Source organism: Cupressus sempervirens, chromosome 3 (assembly GCF_028749045.1).
Source record: "Cupressus sempervirens isolate cs-2001-9-10 chromosome 3, ASM2874904v1, whole genome shotgun sequence".
NCBI classification, from domain to species: domain Eukaryota; kingdom Viridiplantae; phylum Streptophyta; class Pinopsida; order Cupressales; family Cupressaceae; genus Cupressus; species Cupressus sempervirens.
This window is the reverse complement of record NC_143120.1, coordinates 467,087,002-467,103,723: the sequence shown is the minus strand read 5'-3', so window position 1 is coordinate 467,103,723 and position 16,722 is coordinate 467,087,002. Positions and strand designations below refer to the sequence as shown.

The 16,722-nt window shown below is 33.7% G+C and overlaps 2 pseudogenes; both read left to right on the top strand.

Moving 5' to 3' along the window:
* The first annotated feature begins 410 nt into the window (after nucleotides 1-410).
* LOC149567158 (mitogen-activated protein kinase kinase 9 pseudogene) lies at nucleotides 411-12,899 on the top strand (annotated as a pseudogene).
* Nucleotides 12,900-15,078: 2,179 nt separating this feature from the next.
* On the top strand, nucleotides 15,079-16,094 carry LOC149567157 (mitogen-activated protein kinase kinase 9 pseudogene; annotated as a pseudogene).
* Nucleotides 16,095-16,722: the final 628 nt, after the last annotated feature.

The window sequence follows — 16,722 nt, the reverse complement described above, 5'->3', positions numbered from 1 at the left end:
ACACTCTGTGAAAGATGATTTGATCTCATCAAAAGAGAGATTATAAGGAATTAAGGTGGTGGCAGTAGATAGTGTGTTGTCTCTAGGGATGATTATCTTGGTACCATTCAAAGGAAACTTTATGCGTTGGTTAAATGTAGACAATACGTCTTGAATATCATGAATCCAAGGTCTTCCTAGCAACACATTATAGGCGAGTAAGATTTCTAGGAATTCAAAAGCACATCTTTTTCAACCATTCTAATGTGGATTGGTAGTATAATGAGACCTTTAGAAGGCCTTTTGACCTCATCATAAGCTTAGATGGTGATCTTTCACCTAGGGTCGACGAAAAGTTCAAACATGCCTAGTTGTTGGATAACATTGAAAGAGATAATGTTTAACCCTACAACATTTTCTATCACGACTCGATGAATGCAAGTATAGAAGATTTGGACTTCTATGTGGAGGGTGAGATTATGAGGATAACTGAGAGATCTATCATCTTCTTCAGAAAATGTGAGGTAATAAGGTGAAGAAATGTGATTTACCATAGATTGGAACCGCTCTACATCAATATCTATGGGGTCTTTGGCAGAGCATAAAGCTTTTTCAAGAATATCCTTGTGTAAAGGAGATAGCTCTAACAATTCAAAGATGGATATTTGTGTTAGCGTTCATTGTAGTTGATAGACAAGGTCATAGCTAGAGGTGACTGAGGAAATTACTTGTTTAGATGATGAGGCATTTCCAGGATCATTTGCAACTTTAAGGAAAAATTTTGATTTCCCCCTTGTGACAACATTAAGCATCTCACCATGGGAGGAGGAAGATTTCACCACTCTAAGAACTACCTTAGGTTGAGTGTCCCTATGTTGTTGTTAAGCATTTTGCGTTTTTAAGACAACCTTAGGTTTTTCATCATCTATATCATAATTGGGATCTTTGTCAAACTTTGGACCCCATCATGCAAAGATATTCAATAGGTTATATCATGTTAATGACGTTGTCAATATTAGTGTATGTGTAGTTTATGTTTGTGAGCCTTTGATGATTCTCCTTTTTCATATTCTGGTAATGGTTATTTAAAGGCTCCATGATTAGAGTTTTTGACTAAGCCATCCATGAAAACTTTGCCAACATCGATGAGATCTTGGATGGCATCTTTGAGCTTAAGGCAATGTTTAGTGTTATGGCCATTGCTTCTATGATAGTTGTAGAAATAATCCTCTTTCCACCAATGGGGTATGATAGGTGGGCCATAGAACCAGGAGTTGTCTAGAAGTGTGACAAGTTTTTTTTCATGAAAGGTCTTCAAGACCACTTCATAAGGTTCGACCATCAGTGTATAAACATATCTTTTCCTAGCAAATTTGTTAATTTTGTTAGATTTTTGAGACTTTTAAGTCTCTTGTTGTTTTGTAGCATAAAGAGCATTGTAAAGGTTAAAGGTAAACTCCCTGGTCATAGGAGCATCCACTACTCCTTCATTGACAACATATTTGTTCTTATTCCAAGGCTTGTTCTTGTCTTTGTCATTTCTATTGCCGTTTTTATCTTTATTCAAGAAAATTCCACATTTTTTGATAGTAACATCTTCAATGTAATATGCATTTTCAACTATGGCATTGAAGGATGTGAGTAATTGTTTTCTAAGGTCAAAGTAGAGTTTTGGTACAAGTGTATTGAAAAATATGTCAATCTTCTTGGTCTCACAGGCTTGCTGAGGGTATCTAGAATGTAGAGATCTCCATCGTTGAAGATATGTTGCAAAGGGTTCTCCTTGTTTTTGTTTGATACACAAATCCAACATAGTAACAAGATGTTGAATGTTATAGGGATACTGTTGGATGAAATTTTGCGCAAGTTCATCAAATGTTTTGAGAGGAGGTGCTAGTTTTGTAAACCATTCCATGGCTTGACCTCTCAAACTCCTAGGAGAAAACTTCACGAGGTAAGTGTCTTCATGCATAAAATCCATGCTAATAGCATAGAAGTACCTCACATGATCATGAGGGTCACCATTTTCATCATATTTTTCATATTTGTGAATGTCTATATCCCCAAAAAATGGAAGCATGTAAAGATTCCTATCAAAATGAAGAGCACACATTGATTCAAAAAAGGAGGTTTTAGGTTTTTCCTTAGAAACTTGTAACTGAGCAAGTTGGTTTCTAAGTTCTTGTATTTCCTCTCTCAAAATTTCAGCCTCAGTGGGTTCTCATTTTTTGATTATCCTTTGCAAATCAACGTCTTGAGGGAGTTTCCACCCCTTCACTATAATGTATTAAAAGTATTGATACCCATTTTGTTCCAAGGCTTTGAGCATTATCCTTTGAGAGACTTCGTCTTGTTGGAATCTCATGAGGTCTTCACTAGTAATTTTTTCATTACTCACGTGATATGATTGTGAATGTTTGGGTGGTGATGGCCATGCTCCTGCATTGACTCTAGGAGTCTTAAAAGGCATTTTGTTTCCATTATTGCCATCAAAAGGAATTGTGTCAAAAGGGTTTCTATGGTAGCCACGTCTATTTTCAACATTATGAGCATTATCATGAGCATAAGTATCATCTTGATGATATTTATTTTCTCTATTATCCATACGTATGGCCTCTAGGCATGCTTGTTCTTCTAAGTGGCATTTCCTCTCCCTAAGAAGCATGGTGATCAAGATGTTATCTTCACCCTTAGGTGTATAAAAGGGTGTATGTAATAGGTTCGGAAAGCTATAGAGTGGATTATGCCAAATATTAGCTTCTTGTGTTTTATCAGAGATAGGACCCTCTACGCAAGGTTGTCCATGAGGGCTTCTATGTGGAGTTTCCAATTGTTCATAGGTGAAATGAGTATGACTATCTTTATCGACCTAGAACCTAGTTGTAACTGACATGTAAGAGTATGTCTTTATTTAATAGGATGAGAAAAACATTTTAGATTTGAAGTTCATGCAACCAAGAACATTCTCATATCAAAGGTAAAATAGATGGCTTGTTAAGAGTGCTCAAGAATTTAGAACACTAACGACTCAAGCAAAGAGAGTGAGAAAGAAGCTCGATAGCAAGTAGCTATCATAGAATGGTAACCAAACTTTGAAAGTGACCATTAGTGATATTTTGAGACTTATATTTGGAAAATTAAACTCATCTGTTCAACTTAAAACATTACCTAACACTAAGATTTGTAACCATATTTAGGTAGGATGAAGAAATTACACCCTTGGATCAGCTAAGATGTAGTTTAGACTCTATTTTGGAAGTGACAAAAACTAGATGATATTAGGACAACATAAAGTATCGTATGATAGAGTTGAAAATAACTAGGAGACACTTTTTCCTTAGGTGACACTTTTCCTTAAAGAGGACGATATAGTTCACTATATCGTATGATAGAACTTACAGTAGTCATGTGATATAATGTCAAGAAAATAATATCGTTTGATATTTCTCCAATAGTTTTATGATAGTGTGCTAGTGAATTGTAAAAAAAGAGAAGTTTTGACCCAAAAAACTTATGTTTCAAGTTGTTAGTTGAAATTTTTTCAGACCAGAATGTTGTGTGAATAGTATAGGACCTCAGTATTTTTAGAAAACAACATGGTTTGAAAATAGTAGGGGTATTTTTCAAATCTCAAACAATTGAACAACGGACAAAATGACCTTACCAACACACACTTGTGATATCACAAAAGATTTCTATCCATGTTAACAATATGTTTGATTTGTAAGAACATTTACATAGGTCCAACACATCTGAAAACACTTTCTAAGAAAATCTACCTAAGAGTCAAGGTTCATTACTCAACAACTTGGCCCACATTAAGTGTCCCTTCGCATCACACCAAGTGGTTTCCCACAAGAGATATTGGCTTTGTCATGTAAATGCCATAAGCATAACCAAGGGGACATAGGTGGTGAGTGTAAAATCTTGGGGTGATCTAGGTAATCCACTAGGATTGATCCTTGCACCAACAAGTTGAGTGGAAAAATAAGGTAGTTACTAACCTAGAGTGTTTAAAAAGAGCTCTCATTCATAATACTCCTCTTGCACCTAATTAAAGAACACCTTGTCTTGCAGAAAGTAACATACCTCATGGTGACAAGAGGACCTTAAGCATTCTTGCCTAGCATTTTCCTTATGGTACCAATCCCACAAGTACTCACACTAAGTGAAGACAAGTACTAAGTCTTCCAAAGTTTTGTGTCCTTGATAGCCTTGAGTTTATAGTGGGTTGGAATAGTCGGGTTTTCTTGTCCCCACTTGGGTTGTTTCTCTTGATTACTCAAGAGTAGACCCTTTAAAGGATTCTAAACTAAGACATATTGGATCCACTTCTTGAGAGTCAAGATTTTTGATTCACCATGAGGGTGAAGAGCATACTCTCTTATCCCAATTGTTTCCCCCAAACAAATTAAGAAGCTCAATTTATCATCTTGCTTTTGGAATCTAATGGTGGGTCAAGATTTTTGATTCACCACAAGGGTGAACAACATACTTTCCTATCACCAAGAGATCCCAATTACAAGTTTTATGTTCCTAAGAAAGAGAAATAACTAGTAAAATTGTTACACACAAAATAAGGAAATGGAAGTACGTGTTTGGTTTTTAAGCTTTTAGGCAGTCTTGCAAACAACTGTTAGTATCCTTTTTGCATTTGAAGCTTTGACATGCATTCTTTCAATGTAAGTATTCAAGAATTTAGGGCAAAAACCTACAAGAACAACTATTAGTCCAACATGAGTTAGTCCCAAAATAAGATAAAAATATTCAAATAGACCTCTCTTAGATTGTAAATGACCTAAAAAACTCAACAGATAGACAACAAGAGATTGAAAAATGATCAACCCAAACAATAAGCAATTTTAGGCTGGGTGACTTTTTGTGTTGGAAGGGTATCATATGATACTTTTTAGTATAAGTAGACAATACTTTTTCCTAGTGCAATAGTTATTCCTATAGCTATGTGATATAACTTACTATACTGGTTTGATATAGTTAATTATGGGTGTGCAATACTTATCCTAGAAAAGTATCACCCAAAAATGCTGACAAATGTCATATGATACTGAGAAAATATTACTTGATACTTGCAACTGTAAAACAAAAAAGAGTAGACATAATGTAGAAAATGCAAGAAAAAGATTGAAATTAGGAGAAAAACTAGTGTTCTACCCCATGGTGGGTGCAAAAAATGTACAATAAAAAAGTGTACTAATCTAAACCCTTCTATTCAAATGATCCCATGAATTAGAATACTTGAGTGGTGGCTTAGAGCTCCCTATCCATGGAGTGCAAAGGGGTGTTTTTAGAAATAAATAGCTCTCAATTGAGCCTTTGAGACACAACCCTTGCTAGTAAACCAGGCAATAGGAGGTTCTTAAAACAAGAGCAAGAATGAAAATGTCCAAGAGAAATCTCAAATCATGTAATGCAGATATGAACTAAGCTAGAATGAGTTGCACAATACAACTAGATTAAGAAAATGAGAGTGTTACAAATCCGTGCTAGTTAAACTAGGCGATCGAGATTATTGCAAAAGAGAAGCTATACTATATGAATCTAAGTTAATAAACAACAACATGAGAGAATTAGACAACAAAATAGAAGTTCTCCACAAGCTTTCAAGAAGATTGATCGATAAACATGTAGCATATCAATATCAAGAGTGTGGATCCTTTGAGAAGGGGGGAGCTCTTTCTTTTAAAGGTTTACAGATGGTGGAGATCATGATTAAGGGATGTATGATCAAGGGTGTGGGTTGACTTTTGGCATGATCCATATGCAAGAGACAATCAAACAATGAAAATGAGTTGACCTTTTATGTGAGAAAAAAAGCCTTTTCTTTTAATTTGTAAATAGAAAAAGGACTAAAGGTGATATTGCTCCTATAGCTGAATACTTTTGTTTGCACCCCTGATTTATTTGAACCTTGTGGTTCATGAAAAATTCTCCTTTACAATCATATTAGTTTTAATTCATGCATTTCTTGTCATGATTCTATGTGACCAAGTGTAGAATAATAATAATAAGAAGAAAACACTTTGTGACTTAGATTGAGAATTTGTTAGAATGGTCAATTTAGTACATTTATATTTTTCTATTTAGAATGATCAATTTAGTAAATTATGGAAATCTAATATGATAAACAACCCATTTATCCAAGCATAATGACTATAGGACCATTGTAATCCAATGGTCTAGATTGAAAATTCTATTGTAATGGTCCATCCATAGATATAACGCCTGGAGGACCATTGTAATCCATTGATCTAAGAGAAAAAGTTTTAAAATACATTTTATAAGTCTTAAATTTTCTATTTTTGGATCTAAACTAAGGAGATACCAAAAAGTTGTAATTATATTCTAGATAGGAAATTATCTTGTAAGTAATATAAATACTTCATTGTGGCTAAAAATTACTAATTATTGAGGTTCATCACATAGCTTATTGTGGTTACAGACTTATGCCTTTGCTTATACAATATGTTCAAAGATTTGATCCTTAAAGATTGATTATTGGGATGTGGTCCTCATTCATAAGTACACTTATTCATTTCCATTAAATTATCCAATATTTAAAAATAAAAACTAAAAAAATTGCTGAAACTATAAGAAAGCTTAGTTTTTTTATTTATACTCTTGAAACATGTCGTACTTTCTATAAAGAAGGTTGAACAATAAAAAATAATGGGGTAAATACATAGATCAAGGGGAAAATATAGAATACATATTTTTCACAAAAAGATCAAAAACAATTTATAAAACAATTTATTGTACACACACACACACACATATAAGGGTAAAATAAGTTATTCGAATTCAAAATGAAACCTAGCTAATCCCAGTTTTGTGGAGATCAAAGTAAAGAGAGAGTTTGAGATTGTTTTTTGTATTACTTGTGGGAATCATTTTTTTAACATATTTTTAATTCTAAAGACTATTTAATAAAAATATAATCTATTTGATATAAAAGAAGGGTTAAAATTTATTCAAATAAGAAAAAATATAGAGTAAGGACATCAAACAACCCTATCAAAATCTGTCAAGTAGTCAAAATGATGAGACAAACTTAGAGGTATCTACAATATTCCAATTTTGCATATGATGAGAAACCCACAGCCTAAAAAATCTACTACACCATTCTACTCTCTAGGGATATGAGTGGAAGTAATAGAATCCAAACAAGCACACAAATCAGAAATCTTACTAACAAACAAACTTAAGTGTCGAAAAACATTCTCTAAATTACATCATTGTTATCATATCAACATTCCATGCCAAAGATACAAAGACTACAACCTTATCATAGAGAAAGACACTAGATTCTAAAAACAATAAGAAAATAATTTTTACTTCAATCCATCATTTCCTTTATTTCCCTCACCTTATTTAACCATATTAGTAAGTAGTTTAACATACATTGCCAAAGAATATTGAAACATTAACAAAATTATTACTCTTAGTGAGCATGGTTCTCTCAAATATTTAAAAGTTTAGAACTTGTTGGATAAAAGCTGCTCAGATAATACAAATTCAGCATACATGCAACTGAAAATCAAAAGTGAAATCTGAAAACAATCTTGACCATGAAAATCGCACCGAACAAGCATCAACAAAATGTCTCCACAACAATGAAATATTGAAAAATTAATAAAAAAATCCACAATCTTAACTTAACCTAACAAGCTCAAAACAACTTTAATATCAACAAAAACTCTCCACTATAAATTACGAACAATTAAAAAATAACAACGAATTCCACAAACAATCATAATTAGACCTAGAAAACTCATACCAATAAATATCAACAAAAGCTCTTCATAATAAAGACAAGGGCCCATGTTATTGTGTAAAACAAGGGAATGAATGAATGAGTATCCACAAAACCAACTACCACATAGTCCCACATTATCGTTTGAAACAAGAGGAAAATGCAAGTACTCTTATCATAATACCCACTTAGGCTTCTATAAAAACCTATGTCATCTTCCTCTTCCTCTTCGACACACATCTTTCCCTCATGCATTTTCTTACCATGGTTGTCATAGAAGAAATTTTTTGTCGAGTAGTGATAATGAGAGAGCGCATGATCATCAGTATCATCATTTGAAGACCTTATGAATGAAGAACAACATGAATAATTTACATGGCTAAGTGGAATAGGACCTATGCATTTCCTTTTAGTGGTGTTTTTGGGCACAAAGTATGATGGTTAAATGTAGGGGATGCTCCTCCAATGCAAAGTTCATCTTAGTCTAAACTTGCATCCTCATTGTAATGGTGATTTTGCCTATTGGAGTATGCCATTTTTGTTGCAGAAAAAAAAAAAAAGGGGTCTGAGATTAATGGAATTGCTTTGTTACTATTTTAACATTAAATAATATATTCCATTCTCTATGATTCCAAAGTGGGGTTATTAGTGTGGAAGCTTTGATTGTGGGAACTATTCATGAGAATGCGTTGAGATGATTAAAGAAAACTTTGAATAGGTTTTAGTGAGTGGTTCTACTCAAGCTGGTGTTTTATCATGTTAAAATTGTATTTAATGATGCCTCTATCAAACTAACTATGGGAGATATTTCAATGGTGACCTACCCTATTTACCAAATCATATTTTGGATGCATATGGAAATGCTCATCAAAACTCATTGTTTAGTCAATTTGGTGGGAGTGAAACAAAAGAATCTTCAAGAATGTGAGTTCCATAGAGGAATTATTTCTCAAACGCCTAGAAAAGTCAATTTAGAATTGGTTAATGCTCATGTCAAGGAGAAGATCAACAATTACAAGTTTACTCATTGTGACAACATGTTAGTTGAGGAATGACGATACATTAATCTTCCTTCATTCATGCCTCCATCTCTATTGCATACCCAAATAGATAGGTCTCATATAAGATGGATTCCTCCTTGTATTGGATTTATCAAACTCAATTTTGATGGTTCGTCTAAGGGTAACCCAAGAAAATTTGGGTTTGGTTTATATGTTTAAGAAATCATATGGGATTTATATCACAACCTTTAAATGTGTATCTCTATTGTCAGGTACAAATAACCAAGCTGAGGCTTATGCTCTAGTTTATGGTCTAGTTTTAGCCAAAAAATTGGAAATTAGAAAAATCCATGTGGAAGGAGATTCTAATCTTATCACAAACACTTGAAATATTTAAAATTGGAAAATTAGATATATCAAGATGAACATTTGGAAGCTTTTGGACTCTTTTAAAAATTTATCATATCTCTCATACTTTTAGAAAGGGTAATGTTGTTGCTGGTCTTCTTGTGAATTGAGGATCTAATGGTTTAAATTTAGATTCATCAAGGTTAGGATGTATAACTATCTATAACTTTCTAGAGTTATTTTTTATTGTAGAAACTAATCTACACTATCTTTGCTAATAGTAATTAGAGTATCGGTTAAAAAATTGCAAGTGTTGGAGCACTTCATTCAAAAGCATTAAGTTCTCAATGTGGGTTATCAAGGTCCCAAAGGTAGTCCTAATCAATCGTGTTGTTGCTTCTTTAAATAGTGATCCCAAATATACTATACAAATTGCATAATAATGAATGTTGAATAAAGTTATATTTTGAACAATGTTTTTTGGCCCAACATTGGACTTGTAAGATGTATAATTTGTTCAACATAGAGTCTCTCCATATCTAGAATATGAAGAATTTCTTACAAGTGTGGTGCTGATTTTTAACACATAAAGTGATCTAATGTTCTTTTGTAATAATCTATCCCGTACACGGGAATTTGATGCCATTTTTCTATATGGATTTTTTGTGAAGGAAAATATGGTGTAATTTTTTGTGGACTATACTACTATAAACTTCATTCAGGATGTTTAGTAATCAAATGTTGGGCCATTATCATCCTCTTTGATTCATTTGGAGGTTTCTTTCTTTGTATATACTATATTGGTGATGAGTTAGGGCTTTCTTTCCCTAATTATCCTTTGAATCCACTTTAGTTTTATAAAATTATATAGTGCCTTGTCCACTTTTGCCACACACCCCCCTTGAAAAAAAAGGTATTGTTTCAGTGCTTTGAATAATACTGTTTGTGATGGTCTTATGCTACAGTTGTTAGAGAATGTCATTGGTCCAAGTAATAAAAAAGTTTATAAGGGTGACATTTAATAAAGGTTAGAGTTTAAATGAGCCAACAAGATAACACATTCAAAACTTATGGTAAGAAGTGAAAACTAATGAATAGACTAACTAATCAAAATAATGGATGCTCCTTTTATGCCTTGTGTGTTTGTAAATATTAAGAATAGCTTGGAATATCTAGCCAATAGAATAAATTGATTTAGTACCAATTGTCTTTTCATTTCTTGGAAAAGACTACATACTTGCAAGCTACTCTCTCTCTCTCTCTCAAACACACACACACACACACACACACACACACACACACACACACACACACACACACACACACATATCTAACCCTTATAAATTGGGTAGCTCCTAAAAAATGCATTGATATTATCTTGTTTGGTTCGACTTCATTGATGCATACTCGAATGCCATGTATTCTTAGTTCTTGGATGTAGTGATATCCTTGTGATTGGATGATGTGTATTCTTTGTACTTGGATGTGTTATGCCTTCCCCACATGTTGCACACACATGTGCATGTGTTTGTGCCTTATGACAATCTCCTAGCACATGTGAGTAAATCTTTTGATTCCATGTAGTCAAATGGTTTGTGTGTGTGTATAACCATTTTTTCAAGACTCTTTTCTTCATATTTTTTCACTTGACACTTTCGTTTGTTTTAAACAACAATATTTATAATGGAAGGACATTTGAGTCCTCTTCTTGCAATTATAATATTCTTGTATGAACCTAGGAATGCTTTGTAATCAAATTGGATCATGCTCCTGTTTATGGATTGGACTAGACAAACTCATTATTGGATCCTAATATTGATAGAACTAAAATTAATTTCACATAGTTATCCGATTTTGGTAATGTTCATGAATGTAAGAACATTCTTTTTGGACTTAAATTAAACCGTAATTAATAAATTTGGGTAACCTTGGGCCATGCTTAGACAACCCCATGTTATCCAAAATTGACCCAAAATGAACCAAATTCTACTTAAGAATGTTTGGGCAAGCTTGTGCTTTGCTTGGGAAATCCTATAGTATATTGGTGTGACTTTATGACATCTCTGAGTAGGAAGCCATGCTCACATAGATGCGACCTTGCTCTATGTTTGGACAACGACATGCAAATGGAAAGTAAATCCTTCACATATTAGGTAGTTTAGGATATTTATGGTCCAATTTCATGCTTGAATAATTTTTTACACCTTATATGTTGTCCATGCCATTTGTTCTCATTGTCTGATTGAGAAATATTGGTTCCTAGACATGATTCATTGGTGCTAGATTTGAGTTTGTCGTAAGAGTCATAAGGGTTGTTTTCAATGTGGATTGAAGGTTTATAATTCCCTCATCTCATCTTTGGATGGTCCTGTAAGAGAATGTGTTTATAATTGAATCAATATCAACCTACCATATATCGAGAATGCAATGATAATTTTTTGCCTGAATTGAACCGCCGCTTTTTTCCCACCGCTTTTCTTTCCACCGCTTTTCTTTCGACGTTAACAAAATCTTAGTTGTTTTTTCAAATAGTTCCAAACACATCATGCGGTTCTAGTTGTTTAGCTGCTTGTTTTTTTTCAAATCTAATATTAGAACTCGGTTCGATATATTGTTGCATAGAGTTTCCAGTCATATATAATAAATGCACTCACATTTTCATTACACGGTGTTTCCATATTTGTACTTGCAAAGGTTTTAAGTGAGAAGTGGAGTATTATATGTTGTTTGGAGCAGAAATGGGTGTGGCTACTCTCATACCAGACTCTGATTCAATCTTTTTCCTGGGAAAGTAGTGCATTATAAATAGAGTTGATCACAACAATGGTGTTATAAGAAAGAAGCTCAGATTGAACATTCCAACAGTTGCATTAATCTCAAGTAATCCAACAAGAAATAATTGCCTGTCTTTGCCAAATCTAGTGAAGAATATCAAAGGTTTGTGTGATTTGGAGGTGAAGGGAAGTCTTGGGAAAGGAAGTGAGGGCAGTGTGTACAAAGTGCTCAGCCCAAAATCGAGCTCTTATTATGCTCTCAAAGTAGTCAGGCTTCATTCTAATGAAGATGACAAGATCATGAGAGAGGTGGAGATTATGAAGAAGATGCATTCTCCCTGGATAGTGGAATTCCATGGAGCATTTGAAGAAGGTGGGAATGTGAACTATCTGCTGGAGTACATGGACGGAGGCTCTCTACAAAGCTTCCACAAGCAGCTCAACAAAAGAATGTCAGAGTCTTTCTTGACTAAAGTTGGAAGAGATGCTTTGGAGGGTTTGAAATATGTGCAGAGTGAAAAGATTGTTCATAGAGACATCAAGCCTGCCAATTTGTTGGTCAAGTTGAATCCATTTCATGTCAAGATTGCAGACTTTGGGATGAGTGCAATTGTTTCAGAGATTGCATGCAATTCATCTAGTGCTGGAACATATGCTTATATGAGCCCCGAGAGATTCGACCCTCAGACCTATCAGAAAGGAGTTGGCTGTGATGATGCTGATGATTATTATTAAGAAGGTGATGATGCTGATGATTATTATTAAGAAGGTGATGTATGGAGTTTAGGAGTAACATTGATGGAATGTTACATGGGTCATTTTCCATTTGTACAGCTGGAACAAGAGAAGTCACTTGATTGGGCTACACTCTTGTGTGCTATTTGTTTGGAAGATGTGCCCACTTTGCCTCCCACTGCTTCTTCACAGTTTCAAAGCTTCATTGGATGCTACCTGCAAAAGGATGTTCGCAACAGATGGACTGCTTCTCAGCTCCTCACTCACCCATTTATCAGAGATCAAGATTGAGCTCTTTTCACATTGGCCCTTCTTTTTAAAGAATAGGGCAAAGGGAAAATTTGTAGAAAAAGAAAACATTCATGAATGACTTATCAAATAGTTGATCCCTCACCCATTTGTGAAAGATCACATAGGCCATTCTTTTGAAAAGAATAAGGCAAAGGGAGATTTGTATAAAAGAAAACATTCATGAAATGTTTATCAATGATTGAGTCAAAAATTCAAAGTGAAAATGAATTCGAGCTTGTCTATAAATTCCAAATGTATTATGTATATTTCTTTTTTCAAATTGTTTGTGTTGTTTGATTGAAGTTCTAAGGTAAACGTAATTAATTTCAACTTATGTATCAAACTAAGCTTCATCTTTTTGCATTTCTTGATTTATTTTTCGAGGCTAACAAATTAACAAGAATAATAAATTTTATATCTTTCCCTTTCTTGAACTTGTTTTGTTTGTGTATACAGTTTACTTCCTTAATTAACAAAACGATGTCATAGCCGATTAACATTTCACTAATAATTGTATTTATATTTTGTGAGGCTACTACCAGTAATGCTAACTGCTATATCAAGTTACCAACGTAACTTTTTGATATATATATTTACGCATTTAAATATTTTGAAGTGTCAGATTCAGTAACATGCAAGACAAATTAAATATTTTAAAAGTCTAATTTTCTATGTATTTTAGTTTTTTCCCGCCTTTTTCTATTTTTTATGGAGACGAAGTGAGAGAGAGAAATGGAAAATGGAACTGTATTTTCTTTTTATCCGTTCTTTCCTTCTTTTGTCCTCTGTGCAGCGCGCTTCCTTAGAATATTAATGGTTTTTTTTTAAAATAATAATAATCATAATGTTTATATTATGTAAGAATTTTTACGTGGGATGATGTTTTAAATGAAATAGAATAATTTAGATAAATGAAAATGAATTGTTTTAAATATTTTATTATTATTATATATGGTGATGTTTTAAATTAAATGAAATAAAATAATTTAGATAAATGAAAATAAGTTGTGTTAAATAAATATTTTTTACTATTAATAAATTTTTAATTTAGTTTAATTTAATTATTTTTGATTGATTCAATAAGAAAAGAGTTCAGCTGAAGATTGAGTATGTTGAAACTTAGTTCAGCTGAAGATTCTTATTAGTGTGATGCTGGTCAATCAATCATTCTATACACAACATTCTGGACTTGACATGTGCGCATAGATCAAGACCCTGTCGATGGCCCATCACCATTGAAAGATGAAGAAAAGTTAGGAAGAAAGAAAGGTAAGCAAGTTACTAAAGTTGACAAGGGTAAGAAACTTGTTCTTGAAAAAAAAATTATTTTCAGAAGTGCTTGTTTCAAATGTGGTAAGGATGGACACCAAGCCTTTGAATGTCCTAATGTGAAAGTTGAAAAACAAAACTTAGTAGTACAAGAAGAATAGAAAGTGGAATCTTTTGATGTTGATTTGGTTTCACCAAAAGTTGGAGAATCTCTTTTTATGAGGAGAATCATGTTTGCTAATCATGATTTTGAACCAGTACAAAGAAGCTGAAATGTCCCCTTGCTGATTTTATATGATATTTAAAGCCTCTAATTATATTTTAAAATCAAACAACCAACATTTCAAAAGATCAACCAATTTCTCAATAAAACCCAAATTAGGTATGCCCGAAATAGTGTCAAAAATCATAAAGTAGAACATGCACAAATATATTTATTAACAAGGATTTAGAATATTTCAAATAATACAATCATGAATGAATGAATTTAATAGTTTAATCTCATGCATATAGAACGGTGATTCCATGGTCTTCAAATGAAGAAGATGTGATAGAGAGCCCCGCAACACCTTCCTCTCCCTGTGATTTGCGGAAATCTCTCCATGGAAAGCTGTCAAAGTCAATTATAAACTTCAGAAGTGTTATATCCACTGGTTGCTGATTTCATCTTGGTTAAGCATGTAAAGCCGTCAAAGTCAATTATAAACATCAAAGTCGTCTTGATGGAAATTTCTGTCTTCTCTCGTGCGGGAAAGAGTGTTTGGGCAAGCTTGTGCTCTGTTTGGGAAATCCTATAAGTATATTGGTGTGACTTTATGACATCTCTGAGTAGGAAGCCATGCTCACATAGATGCGACCTTGCAAAGGTTTCAAGTGAGAAGTAGATTATTATATGTTGTTTGGAGTAGAAATGGGTGTGGTTACTCTCATACCAGACTCTAGCGATTCAATCTTTTTCCCGGGAAAGCAGTGCATTATTAATAGAGTTGATCACAACAACAACAATGGCGTTATAAAAAAGAAGCTGAGATTGAATATTCCGACAGCCGCAATTTCACGTAATCCAGAAAGAAATAATTGCCTGTCTTTGCCAAATCCAGTGAAGAATATCAAAGGTTTGTGTGATTTGGAGGTGAAGGGAAGTCTTGGAAAGGGAAGTGAGGGCAGTGTGTACAAAGTGCTCAGCCCAAAATCGAGCTCTTATTATGCTCTCAAAGTAGTCAGGCTTCATTCTAATGAAGATGAGAAGATAATGAGAGAGGTGGAGATTATGAAGAAGATGCATTCTCCGTGGATTGTGGAATTCCATGGAGCATTTGAAGAAGGTGGGAATATCAACTATCTGCTGGAGTACATGGACGGAGGCTCTCTACAAAGCTTCCACAAGCAGCTCAACAAAAGAATGACGGAGTCTTTCTTGGCTAAAGTTGGAAGAGATGTTTTGGAGGGTTTGAAATATCTACAGAATGAAAAGATTGTTCACAGAGACATCAAGCCTGCCAATTTGTTGGTCAAGTTGAATCCATTTCATGTCAAGATTGCAGACTTTGGGATGAGTGCAATTGTTTCAGAGATTGCATGCAATTCATCCACTGCAGGAACATATGCTTATATGAGCCCCGAGAGACTCGACCCTCAGACCTATCGGAAAGGAGTTGGCTGTGATGATGCTGATGATGATTACTATAAAGGTGATGTATGGAGTTTGGGAGTAACATTGATGGAATGTTACGTGGGTCATTTTCCATTTGTACAGCCGGAACAAGAGAAGTCACTTGATTGGTTAACACTATTGTGCCCACTTTGCCTCCCACTGCTTCTTCAGAGTTTCAAACCTTCATTGGATGCTGCCTGCAAAAAGATGTTGGCAAGAGATGGACTGCTTCTCAGCTTCTCACGCACCCATTTATCAAAGATCAAGATTGAGCTCTTTTGACATTGGCCCTTCTTTTTAAAGAATACGGCAAAGGGAAAATTTGTATAAAAAGAAAACATTCATGAATGACTTATCAAATAGTTGATCCCTCACCCATTTGTGAAAGATCACATAGGCCATTCTTTTGAAAAGAATAGGGCAAAGGGAGATTTGTATAAAAGAAAACATTCATGAAATGTTTATCAATGATTTGAGTCAAAAATTCAAAGCTGAAAATGAATCTGAGCTTGTCTATACACTCCAAATGTAATATATATATTTCTTTTTTCAAGTGTTGTTTGTGTAGTTTGATTGAAATTAAAAGGTAAACGTGATTAATTTGAAATTGTGTATCACACTAAACTTCATCTTTTTGAATTTCTTGATTTATTTTTAGAGGCTAACAAATTAACAAGAATGATAAATTTTATATCTTTCCCTTTCTTGAACTTGTTCCAGTTTGTGTATATAGTTGTAATGACCCTATCTTTTAGTCTTAACATTCTCCAAAGTCTAAGTGGAGTCTAAGAGAAAACTAAATTAATTTCTTATAAAGTTATTAAATAAATTAAAATTAAATATTAAAAGGTGACTTTATATTTAATTAATTTAATTAATTATTGTATTACAAGGGATAAG